Source organism: Balaenoptera acutorostrata, chromosome 3, assembly GCF_949987535.1.
Source record: "Balaenoptera acutorostrata chromosome 3, mBalAcu1.1, whole genome shotgun sequence".
Classification (NCBI taxonomy): Eukaryota; Metazoa; Chordata; class Mammalia; order Artiodactyla; family Balaenopteridae; genus Balaenoptera; species Balaenoptera acutorostrata.
In genome coordinates, this window is record NC_080066.1 from 105,447,376 (window position 1) to 105,460,121 (window position 12,746).

Consider the following 12,746-nt stretch of genomic DNA (forward strand, 5'->3'; position numbering starts at 1 on the left):
ACTGAGCCTGCGCGTCTGGAGCCTGTGCTCCGCAACAGGGGGGGCCACGACAGTGAGAGGCCCGCACACCGTGATGAAGAGTGGCCCCCACTTGCCGCAACTAGAGAAAACCCTCGCACAGAAACTAAGACCCAACACAGCCATAAATAAATAAATAAACAAATAAAAAATTTAAAAAAAAATCACTGCAGTTGGAAGGAAATATCTGTAAAGGAATCAAGGAACAAGCAATCACTGCTCCCGCAGTGTCAGTCCCACAGATGAGACCCGAACCCCAGAGACCCCAGACCCTATGAGCAATACCTCCCCATGGCACTACTCTGAAGGGCACCACTCATGTTTTATTCCGTGTGATGGCAACTTCTTGAATTTTGCAACACAAAGGCCAAGTCAGCCAGATACCGTTTACCCTAAGAATAGAGCCCACAATCCTAAAAAAGACCCTTACAATCCATAGCACTTGTGTGTACTCACCAATTGCAGCTTGTTTTCCTTCCCACTGACTCCTGTCCAGGTTTCTATTCACTACTGCCAAATCAGATGCTTATTTTTTTTTTAAGTATTATTTCAAAACAGCTTTTGGATGATTTGAAATGTGTTTGTGTACATGTGTGAGAGTCAACATTTCATGACAATCAAATTCCGACTCCATTCTGATAAAAAAAAAAAAAGTTCAGATCAGGAAATAGAATTTATGAATGAGTATCTTTGTTTTGTCTCTCTCCTAGAAGTCACAAAGTACTCTCGTATAGAAAGATCAGGGTATCAGAGGATATAAAAATTCACTTATCAGATTGTCTTATCATTATAAACTTTAGAAATACCACTGATTGGAAGCTACAGAATGGACAGCATGACTCTTAAATTTGTCTGTTAGTCATGGGTCAGAGACTTCATACATTACACATGCACCCCAACGGTACCGTCTGTAATATAGAGGAAAATTCTAGATGATCCCTAACAACCTCTCCCAGCCTGAGAGATCTCCTCCATTCGGCCTCAAGTGTTAAACACTTGAAAATAAATCAAGAATTCTGTGGTCACCGGAATTTGGAATAAAATTCAAAGCACAATTGAGCAAGCAGTGTTTTTCATTTAGGCAACGAAGATTGTGGAGTTTGTGAAAACATATAAATAGCATGGTTCCAAAAAAAAAATGTTATTTGCTCAAGATCTAAAGTCAGGAGACAAGGAAAAAGAATGAACAAGTGTTTAAAGTCCATTTATTCAGACTATACTTCAGATAAATGGGTCCTGTCAGGTAGTAAATAAAAGCATCTTTCAAAGAGGTTTAGGATATTGGAAAAAAGTCACAGGAGACTATTTCATACTGGTCTCCTGGATATCACAGTCATTTTCTGCTATTAGGGAGGACAATATATATTTTCTTAGTTATATGTTCCTCTCTTTGTGAAGGCCTTATTAACCAAACTGATCTATCCCAGAGGAAGCATATGGATCAGTGAGGGAGGAAAGGGACAGTGAGCCAAGGCCAGAAGGACCAGCTGGAAGACCCTCCCATCCATCAGGCCTAAGAACTGTACAAATCTAGGTGTCCCTGATTCTCCCTTGGTTGCTCTGAGCTCAATTGCGAGAGCATGAAACCTTTATGCTTCAAGGGAGTGGAAGCTGGAGGAACTAGAGGCTAAAGTCCATTGACTGCAGCCCGATTCCACCCATGGGCACAGGCTAGTCAAAGGGTACAAGGCTGGATGCTCAGCTCCAAAGGTCTCATTCTGCCTCACATACCACTTGGAGAGGCCATGTGGTTTCTAGGCGCCATATGATTTTCTTGCTTCCGGGAACCATTTTAGCTGTTTATCTTATTCTGCCCTTGCACTTTAAATGACACTAATTGACTCTCCACTTCCTTTTCAAACTTGCCACGTCTTCTCGAGTCCTGAAACATTGCTCCCTTCTCCAGTTAAAGAAAGAGGTAGGACTCATCTTCTAAACCCCATTTCCATGTCAAGGACAGACATTCATCAGTCATTCATCAGTTGTTTTCATTTCATTTGTTTAAATCTTCCACCATTTCAACTATCAATAAAAGTTTAAATCTCTTCAGTGAAGTCTTAAGGTAATGAATCTTACATGGATTTCTGCTGATGAAGAGGCAATTTCATAGCAAGTTGTTCAGACATAAGGCAGTAAGGCACAAACCTGGCCCTGAGACCATGCTCCATGGATTCCAACTGGGGGAAAGACACAAAAGAGGATCAGCTCTAAATAAGACGGTGACTTTCAAAATAGGATCCCAGTGGGAGTCAGAGGGTCAGCGGTGACCTGGAGGAATCCAGCAAAGGCCAATGAGCACCCACCACCACACCCCCATAACTTTTTCTCTCCCCTTTGTCTTTCTTGTTGTCTCTCTTTCCTTCTCTTCTATTTGTCTTTGAGACCCAACAGAGTTCTCCAAAAGCCTAGCGACCTCTACTAACCTCAGACATGGTTCCACTTCCAAAGCTTTATCAAGTCAATTCTAATTTCAAGCCCCCATTTCCTGATGAAGAACCAATGTTGACATTCCATGAGGTATAAACGAACTTTTAGAGCATCTTTTGTTTTATTGACAGTTGAAATGACAGAAAACAGAAGCAGTAAGATTTAGACAGTGGTGTCTTTGTGTGTAGATAATCCTGACTCTGGCTAGAGTTGAAGCTGAAGATGAAGCTGTCTCTTTGGTTTTTTTCTGTGTCAAAGATTGTTCTTAGACCTAAGCTGTAGGAAAATAAGTAACAGCTAGGATCCATGATTTGGGGCCAAATAGGAGCAACCACTTTGGAAAGAGGGAAAAAGACTGCAAGTGACAAGTGGCTTATATCAGATGCTTCTTGTATATCACTTCACAGCCCATCAGCCCCACTTTTTCTGTAGTCACTTTTGTCACAACCAGATTTCTGCAGACTTCTTCCTGCTGGATGCACATGTAAGCTGTCAGCTATCCCTGAGAAATGGGAAACAAATGAGGGGAGCCCTAACATTGCCCCAGATTATTGCCTTGAGAGAGTTTCCAGACCATAGCACAGGGAGGGGAAACTGAGTCACAACCCAGTGACTTCCCTGAGTTGAGGAGTCAGAGCTGAGATTGGAGGAGCTAGAGTTCATAGGACAGAATACCAGACAAAGGAGAGGTACACAGAGAGATAACCCTGGAGATCTGCAGAGAATGCCCTCATGCATTCAGCAGAGTGCCTCTCAGGCATGTGGAAATATCCCAGGCTATGGAAAGAACCATCCAAAAGGATTAGAGGGAACAGTACCTCCTCAAGGATACCTAGAATTTAGAAAGGAGTTTATTGCTTGATCATATATTCCTTAATTCTTTAATTAATAACTTCATACATTTCATTTTCTCTGGCTGTCATCACTGGCTCTCGTCACTAATGACTGTTGGACATTTCTAAACAATTAAGAAACAACTGTGTCTGATGGAGATAAATAGTAAAGACCAAAATAAATGTCACCCATCTATGGCACTGGCAAACAGTTACTAGCAAACCTAATTTTTTTATATCAATAATACAATTTCCTTTAAAAACTAGATTTTATTGCTCACCCTTGAATTCATTTATGCATAATGTCAAGTTGAGATAAATTCAAACCATGCTGACGCTTGTAAAAATGTGGCTTTGTATGAGGTAAAGCTCTTATACTTAAATCAACCTCAAACCTCAGTTTTACTCATTTTAATGACTGAGTTCATTACACTATCTGTTGTGTCATCATTAAATTATTAAATACATTCCATATTTCCTCTCATTCTTCATCTTCTTAGATTGAGGATCCCTTATTCTTTGGAATCTTCCCGTTATCCCTATGATCATTTTGTTATGTCTCTCTGGACATTCTTTTTTACTTTAAAGAACAACCATCATTAATGGCTTCTGGAAAGGATTAAACATTATGTCCACATTGACAGTTCCACGTGCTGTGAATCATGCCTTCCCAAGGTAGAAAAACTTTTTAACATAGTTCCCAGGCTCCATTGCAGCTAGGGTGCAGACCTGAGCCTTTAATTGGGAGTTGAGCCACACGAAGAATAGCCTAGGCAGGGAAATCACTTTTCTTGGTGGGAGGCTGTAGAGACTGCATGGTTCTGGGGTTGGCAGCAATAGCATCGTCCTCATTGGTCCAGGAGTAGTAACTTCCTGGTTGGGCCTGTTTGGCTGCATGTTCTGTGGCTGGTGGCACTGGAGGCTGCTTCCTCTCCAGGACATGCAGCACCACCATCAAGTGGTCCTGTGATTGGCACAGGAACAGCAACCTCCTTATCAGGCCAGTTGAATGGGTGGCTCTGGCCTTTGCTCTTAGAAGTCAGATCCAGAGTCTGTTTCCCCAGCCTGCCTAGTGATTCTGCAAGTCAACTAATATCCCTTCCAAAATCCCTATCTGCTTAGATTAAGTAAAGCCAATTACTCTTTCTTTCTTGTCATGTATCACACAGACATTTCACAGTGTTTAGTCTGAAGCCCACCCTGGCTTTCATTTCAAAGTATTTTAAGCTGGGTATTAGAGCTGCTTAACCTTTTCATTGCAGCACACACTTGGCTCACCTTAACAAGGAGTATTTGTGATGTTTTACAATAATTTCGGGTTCCTTTGCCTGGCAAAACAGTGACTATGAAAAAGAACAAAGTCTATTTTAATGACTGGCCCAAGACATATCATGGAATGAAAGCACTGTAGATCTCATAAGCCAGATACCATAAGCATAATCTCCTGAAAAAGTTTTTTAAAGCTTTCAGTTGCAGGCTTCCCTGGTGGCGCAGTGGTTGAGAGTCTGCCTGCCAATGCAGGGCACACGGGTTCGAGCCCTGGTCTGGGAGGATCCCACATGCCGCGGAGCGGCTGGGCCCGTGAACCACAACTACTGAGCCTACACGTCTGGAGCCTGTGCTCCGCAACAAGAGAGGCCGCGATAGTGAGAGGCCCGCGCACCGCGATGAGGAGTGGCCCCCCGTTTGCCACAACTGGAGAAAGCCCTCGCACAGAAACGAAGACCCAACACAGCCAAAAATAAATAAATAAATAAATAAAAATTTTAAAAAAGCTTTCAGTTGCTACGGATATGGGAATGAGACAAACTGAAGACTTTCCAAAGGCTTCTCCTCTTGGAATGTTTTCACAACTTCACTAAATATCTTCACTAGATTTCTTTTTGACCCCAGAGCCAGTTAGGCCCTTAGATACAAAGGGCCTTTGAATTTCAAGTTTAATTAAAGATCATTTTCCTCATTTAGTGGGAGTGGAGAGGCAGAACAAAGACTGAATTTAGAGCTTACATCAATGCCATTCTTACCAGGTCATATCAAATCAGAGTTTCCAGTCACTTGGCTAATCCTCACCCATTCTTTAAATCTGGAATTAAATGTCACTTCCTTAATGGGCACTTTCCTGACCCCCCCATCTAAATTTGTCCCCTCTGTTTTATTGTTTCAAAGAACCCTGTAATTTTTTTTTTTGAAACAGTAAAACAGGTTTTGCTTTATAGGCCTTATCACGATTTCTATGTATTTATGTGAGGTTATCTGTCCAATAAATATCTGCCTTTCCCATTAACCTCTAAGCTTCACTGAATATTCTGTGTTCAAAATAGTGCCTGGCACCAAAAAAAAGAATGTGATAAATAGTTGATGAATGAATCTGAGCCATCAGGCATCTGTCTTACTCTGCGTTGGACTGTTCCTTAAGTGTGAATGTTCCCAGTGACACATCCATTAACTCAAATACTGATCAAAGAGGATTAGAAGCACATGAAGCAGTACCTCTGGGAGTGAGGCTGTAGCTCAGTATGAGTGGAGACAAAAAATAAAGACCTTAAAGAGAATTCGCACAAAGGTAGGTGTTACCATGGAAAACTGCAGAGAGTATGTTTGTATGCAGTGTGGACACAGGAACAATGTTAAACTAATCATCTCCAAACTTGAACCAGGCTGAGGTGAGAGATTGCAGTGAGCCAGATCCTGAGAGACAAGGAGAAATTTTGGATTACAGACAATGAAATTTGCTTACACTTCTACTAATGTGTAGTAAGGAAATTAGCCTTGCCCAACAACAGGCCTTTGTCCCAGCTCCTGGGAGGGAATCTCTAAATCCTTGGAATTTCCAGAATCATAGGAAATGATTATAACAAATAAATGTCCTTGTTATAAATGGTTGGCCCCTTGGCCAACTGATGGTTTCTGTTAACAAGATGACTCAGCTTGGGGCTGGCCTCACCCAGTAGTCTTAGGATGGGGGGTTGGCCACGCCAGAAAGACAGACCATATCAATTATGGTGGGGGCTTTGGGTTACATGATATGGATCAACCCTGAAACTCAGTTCAACCACGTAGGCAATTAATCAACCATGTCTACATAATGAAGCCCCAATAAAAACTCTGGACACCAAAGCTCAGGTGAGCTTCCTGGGCTGACAGTACTCTGTGAGTATTTTCACACACTGATGCTGAAGTTAACCCATCCCTGAGTGCAATGGGAGCTTCAAGTTTGGAATCCTCCCAGACTGTCCTATGCATCTCTCACTTTGGCTGATTTTAGTGTATTCTTTTCCTGTAATAAAAATAACCATGAGTATAATAGGTTTCAAAGCGTTCTTTGAGTTTTTCTAGCATATTATGGAACCTAAGTGTGGTTTGTGGAAACCCCTAAACTTGAAGTTGTCAGAAGTAAGGATAGTGTTGTGTAGACTCTTCCCTTTAACTTTATAGTTGGTTCCTAACTCCCTTCAAATGGGGTCAGAAGTTTTGGGTAGACTTGGCAATCTGGAGGACTATGCCCTTAACCTCATAATCTGACCAATTCTGGTAGCTACATTTTTTATTGAGCCATTCCATATGGATAAAATAAGTTTTATCTGTGTGATGCCTAAGCAACTAATTAATTATATCAAGAGAGTGAAAAAGTTAAAAGTAGATAACATGGGCAAAATAACTGGAGAGGGGACAAAATGTCTAAATTTTGATGCTACATGTATTGTTTGGAACACGTGTATATGTGAGATAACCACTTTTAAATGTTTTCAACACATGGGCTGGCAACACCTAACAATAACAATTAGCATTTGTTAAGTGCTTACTGTTTAACAGTTTCCGTTCTGAGTGTTGTACACATATTAACTTATTTAATTCTCATAACAACTCCAGTTATCAGCCCAGTTATAGAAACTGAGGCACGAGGAGGTTAAATAATTTGTCCTAGGTTACACACTCCCAGGATTTGAATCCATACCATCTGACTCTATGGTTCATGCCTTTAACCAGTGCCTCATACAATATCTCAGAAGGTAATCACTTACACCTTCTCTGATCTTGTAGAAAGGTGTTAGTAAACTGGTATCTTAATTCCAAATCCCAATGTCTCTGTGATAAAGTAACATTTTTATATGAGCAGATGTGTATTTTATTTCACCCTGTGATGTGTATTTTATTCACCCTGTGATCCTTCTCACGTTAGGCAGGAAGTCCTGACTTCTTGTATTGAAGGAGGTAGGAAACAATGAACACAAAAGAAAAAAGAATAATTCTCTGCTTTCAAGCTTCAAAATAAAATTTGGAAACTTTCTGTAGAAACAATAGAATGAAAGACAAGGGGTTTGAGTTTGGATTATAACCCTTGAGTTTAAAAAAAAAAATCTATGTCTTAAAAAAGATCTCTGAGAATATAGGTTGGTACAAACCCTAGATTTAATACAAATTTCTAGGTCTGTGGGAATTCCTAAGGGTGATGGAGATAAAAGCAAGACAGTTAAGACATTGATGAGGATCTCCGTGCCCTACCTTCATACCCCCTCCCACCAGAGGGGTCAGTATGGCGCCCCAAAGAGGTTTGTAGGAAACGAGAATAGGAGACTTACTAATTCCTGTCGGAAAGCCTGAGTGACAATATCCTTTTAAGTATCCACCAGAGCAGAGATAGCTGTGCTGTAGCGACAGTGGGCCCAGAGAGCCCAAGACAGCCCCATTCTGCCAAATTGATGTTAGCGCAGATGAATTTTCATCTGCACACAAAAGCACGGAAATTAACTGAGAGAGCCTTAGTGAATCTGGAAGCGTTTCAATTTCATGAAAAAAAGGACACAGAACACGTATATCAACAACCAGAAACCTAGAGGGACTCGGACATCTGGACACACAGAAACAGTAATGCTGCAGGCCAGACCCAAAGTGCTGCATCCCAGCAGGTGGCAGCATGGGTCTGGTGCCCCCAACCAACACCAGGACACCACTAAGCCCTCTAGAGCTTAAACAGCATCCCAAGGATGGAGAGGGGGAAACCTAAACTGGCGGAGAAAATCCTTAATTGACTTTAAAAATTATGATCTAACTAAGAAAACCCTATATTTGCTTAAAGTAAGTTTTCTGATACCAGGAAAAATGGTTACTGGAGTGAGAAAGTAAGTCGTTATAGAAAATAAAGCTGTTGTGGTTTGTACATCTGAGCCAGTTACAAAATGTTTGCCTGCTACGTCTCTAGTCACCAAATCAGCCATATTCAATGTCTTTTCTGCTCCTACAGAAATGACAAATGACTTTCACATGTATTACATACCCCCTCAGGCCAGCCAAGGGTTATGTGCTGTTTCGAAGACTGGGAAACCAAAACACCACAACTGAAAACCGCCAACCTGGATACTTATTAAAAGAAATAGCTTGGGTTAGTATGAAATTTGGTGTAACCCTGAAATATGGGAATTTGTTACTAGAGGCACCAGAGGCACACATATTCCCTGTTAGGGGACCCTGCTGACACTATATCAGAATGAAAGCAGGGATTGGCAAAGAGTAGTTTCAAATAGGCACATAAACAAACATGGAGAAATAGTAAACACATAAGATAATTCATTCGGACACTTTTATATGCAGCATGTATAGGATTTAAAATAACATTTCCATATTAAACTGAAAACATTACTATGTAAATGCCACAACTAAACCAAATGAAAGAGTAAATACCAGGCTTGCAAACTGGTCTCCCTTAAGGGCACTCAAAGGCATTGGATTGCCTGCTCTTCTCTAAAGAAATGTCCTCCTCTCTATCAATCTTTTCTGTTTTCACAGCAAACTCATTGACCAGCATATGTTTCCCAATTTCTGAACAACTGACATTCAAGGCCTAACAAACATTCGTTCTCCACCTTCTCAGAAACCTCATAGGAGCCACTGTTGCCAATAAAAACACATCATAAATCTAACCCCCAAACTGCATCACTTCAAGAGGAGAATGGATGCCCCCATTCCCTACATTGTTTGTATAGATCTGTGTCCATCTGTGTCGAGTCTCTCATTGAATCGGCTGTGCCAGCAGGAGGTCATCAATCAGCAGGGGACGGCAAGCAAAAGTAGAGAATGGCTTAGCAGAAAAACGGAGTCTTTTTTTATTCCCTATTGTCGCCTACTAAAATGTAAGTTGCTTGTTGATCTCATCACACTGAGTTATGTTTTTGTGAAGTGTTAAAAAAGACCCAGCCTGCACATATTCTTGAAGTTCTGAAATAATGGCTCAGTGAACAGATGTATACTTTCTCCCAGCAGCTCTTCGTGGAAATGAATTTTTAGGAGCCCCAAACATCCATGATTCAGCCCTGATGAAAAGTTAAGTTAAACCTAAATACCATTTTTTTTTTTTGACAGAAGTTTTAAGAAGTTATTGACACAAGGACTTTTGAGACTGAAAAACACTGGGTTAACAAAAAGCCTTTGTTTGGTGAAACAAATTAAAGCACAGCCTCCAGGTACAGATGGCCTACGTGCAGATCCTTCAGATTTTAGCTCTGTGACCTTAAATAAATACTTCATTTCTCCACTCTTCTGTCTTTTTGAAAAGTTGGGATAGTAAATAATAGGTACCTCATAGAGATGCCAGTGCCTGACACATAATAAGTGCTCGATTAATGTTTGTTATTAGCTGCATATAGATAGAAAAGGGAAGCAGCGAATGCACAGTTACATACCAGTGACTATAAAAATAAGCTAAATTCATGTTTCGTATCTTATAATTATATAAAGTTTTCTGCTTACTTCTGTTAACTAAAAAGAGCAAGGAGCTTTCTTATAATATTGAAAATATTAGCCTAATGGTTCCAAGAACTGTTAATTAGGAATGTTTGTTACAGAAACATCACTTGTTGGATGTTTGTTAGAGAACCCCGATTATTGTACTTGTAAACTGTGTTTACCATGCAGCCTCTTCTGACTCACCAGCCTTGTGATTAGTAAACAGCAAAATGTAGCATTGCTGATTTAGGTCTAATTTATTCAATCAATATAAAAGGACTGTGCAGATTCTCCTAAACTGGGAGCATAGCTAAAGGCATTCTTCACTGTTAAAATGAACTTTTTAAAAAATGAGATGATTCTAACAAATTTACTTTAAATCACAATGCAATATCTCTAAATGAAAACAATATCTTCTGTCTGACAGCATGGCATTCAACTTACTTTCAGATTTTTTCAGTGTTTTCTCAATTTCAAAAGCACTTGAAAATCCATAAGTGGGGGGCAGAATGTCTTTCTTCATTTTCAATAGTTACATCAAGGATGCTTTTCAAAAGTCTTTCAGGGGCTTCCCTGGTGGCGCAGTGGTTGAGAATCTGCCTGCTAATGCAGGGGACACGGGTTCGAGCCCTGGTCTGGGAAGATCCCACATGCCGCGGAGCAACTAGGCCCATGAGCCACAACTACTGAGCCTGCGTGTCTGGAGCCTGTGCTCCGCAACAAGAGAGGCCGTGATAGTGAGGCCCGCGCACCGCAATGAAGAGTGGCCCCCGCTTGCCACAACTAGAGAAAGCCCTCGCACAGAAACGAAGATCCAACACAGACAAAAATAAATTAATTAATTAATTAAAAAAAAAAAGTCTTTCATATTTATCATGCCTTCAACAAGTAACTTACAATACTCATAAAACCAGCTCAAACTCACCCTATCCTGTTTCTAATCAGATACTGAGTTGTTTTCAGAGACAACAAAACAAAAAGGCAAGTCATGCAGCTAAGGCATGTGAAGAAGAGAGAATTTTGACTTCAAATAACACCGGGAACAAAAGTTTCCCCCAATCCCACCATGGAACCAAAGGACCGGGACATGACAAGCAGAAGAGATTGACTTTTTCCTTTACCCATCTCAGTATTATATGATGGTGACAGCCAGCATGAACAATTTTTGTAATTTAGAGATAATAGTATTTTTAAGAAAAGTTATAATGGCAATGCCTAAATAAAGAGCTAAGGAATGTTTTGGAGTCCCCAAAAGCTTCTGATTGAAGACACAAACAAGGTCCAGTGGTGGAAAAACATGTACTTCGGATTCTGAGCTTTGCTACCATAGGGAGGTAAGGAGAGAGAGTAAGAGAGAGAGAGTTTATGTGCTTGTCCCATTAATTCTATTTCTACTAATTTAATTCATAGGAAATAATCATAAATGTGCATAAATAATTACATAGAAGTACAGTATTTTGTCGTAACACTTTTTATTATGTAAAAAATTGGGGGAAATATAAATGTCTACCAGTAGTAGAATGGCTAAATAAATCATGGCAATTTCTATACAAATGCAGCCATTAAAATCATACTAATGATCTGGAAATACTCTTGCTGTTAATAGAAAAAATATAATAAATAAACTGAATATACCACATTGTTACAACTTTGTAAATGTACATATATAAAGCTAAAACACTAAGCTGTTAACAAAGCTTCTCTCTGTGTACTTGATTTAAAAGGTGATCTTTATTTTCTTCTTCATATTTTCTCCGTTTTCCCATTATATGTAATAAATATGCATTCCTTTGAAATTAGAACTTTAAATATACTATAGATATTTTTAAGAAACGCTGGGAGAGGGAGAAGAGGCACATAGCAGAGAAATCAGTGGGAAAAATACAAGAAAACCCACACTTCCTTACCTCCCCATGACGCTGAATTAAAAACTGTCAAGCAAGAGATATATATTTTATCAGGGGTATGAGACAACATAGAAGATAGTATAGAATATTTATACATACTGACTGAAATGATCCAGCAAGAGACAGAAGTTGATAATGCAGATGATAGACCCTAACATTGCAAAGTCCTTTAGTTGGCAGAGGTGATGGGGTCCAGTACGTGAATGGAGGAGTTGGCCTTAACATAAGCAGGGAGGGTTCATCCATTAAATAGAAAGGCATAGAGCACAGCTTCAGAGGCAGTAGGGTTGCAGATTTGGAGTGAGAAGATGAAGAAGTTGTACTCTGATTGCTTCTATTTTCTTAGTGAAATGAGAAGGGAGCTTATTAGTTAAGTATGAAGGGGGGAGAAAGACGGTGTGAAATAGTCTAATACTGCCTGGTTTTCCTCATTCTCACTTCTATTTGCAATGCAGTGAAAAATGCCCATACTCGAGAAACATTTTCTAAACACTCTTAATGGTTATCTATCCCTTTTTTTAAAAAGTGAAGAAATGAGGGTATAGAACAAGGGTTCCTGGCCATACTGAGCTTACATTCTTGTTGATGAAATAAAACACAAATGAGATGATAAGGAAATAATTCAGCCAACAAGAAAATGGTTTTCAATCAAGAGACTTACTAAATGAAACAGGTGCACTATTTATGATACCAATAATAGTACCCCAAGGCAGTGGGTGTACTTATGTTCTCTATAGTTATCCTTCTGAAAGCTTTCATGGTCTGAAAGAAGGAAAGTTTATGTAGGTAAAGAATTAAGTCAGAGTGGATGCAGGCTCAGAGCCAGGGTGCTGAAGTTAAA

General features: G+C 40.0%; 1 protein-coding gene across 1 annotated transcript in view; it reads left to right on the forward strand.

Annotated features, from left to right (window-relative positions):
• Positions 1-12,746, forward strand: part of LOC103000087 (T cell receptor alpha chain MC.7.G5-like) — a 277,458-nt gene that overhangs the window by 50,525 nt on the left and 214,187 nt on the right. The window lies entirely within an intron of this gene.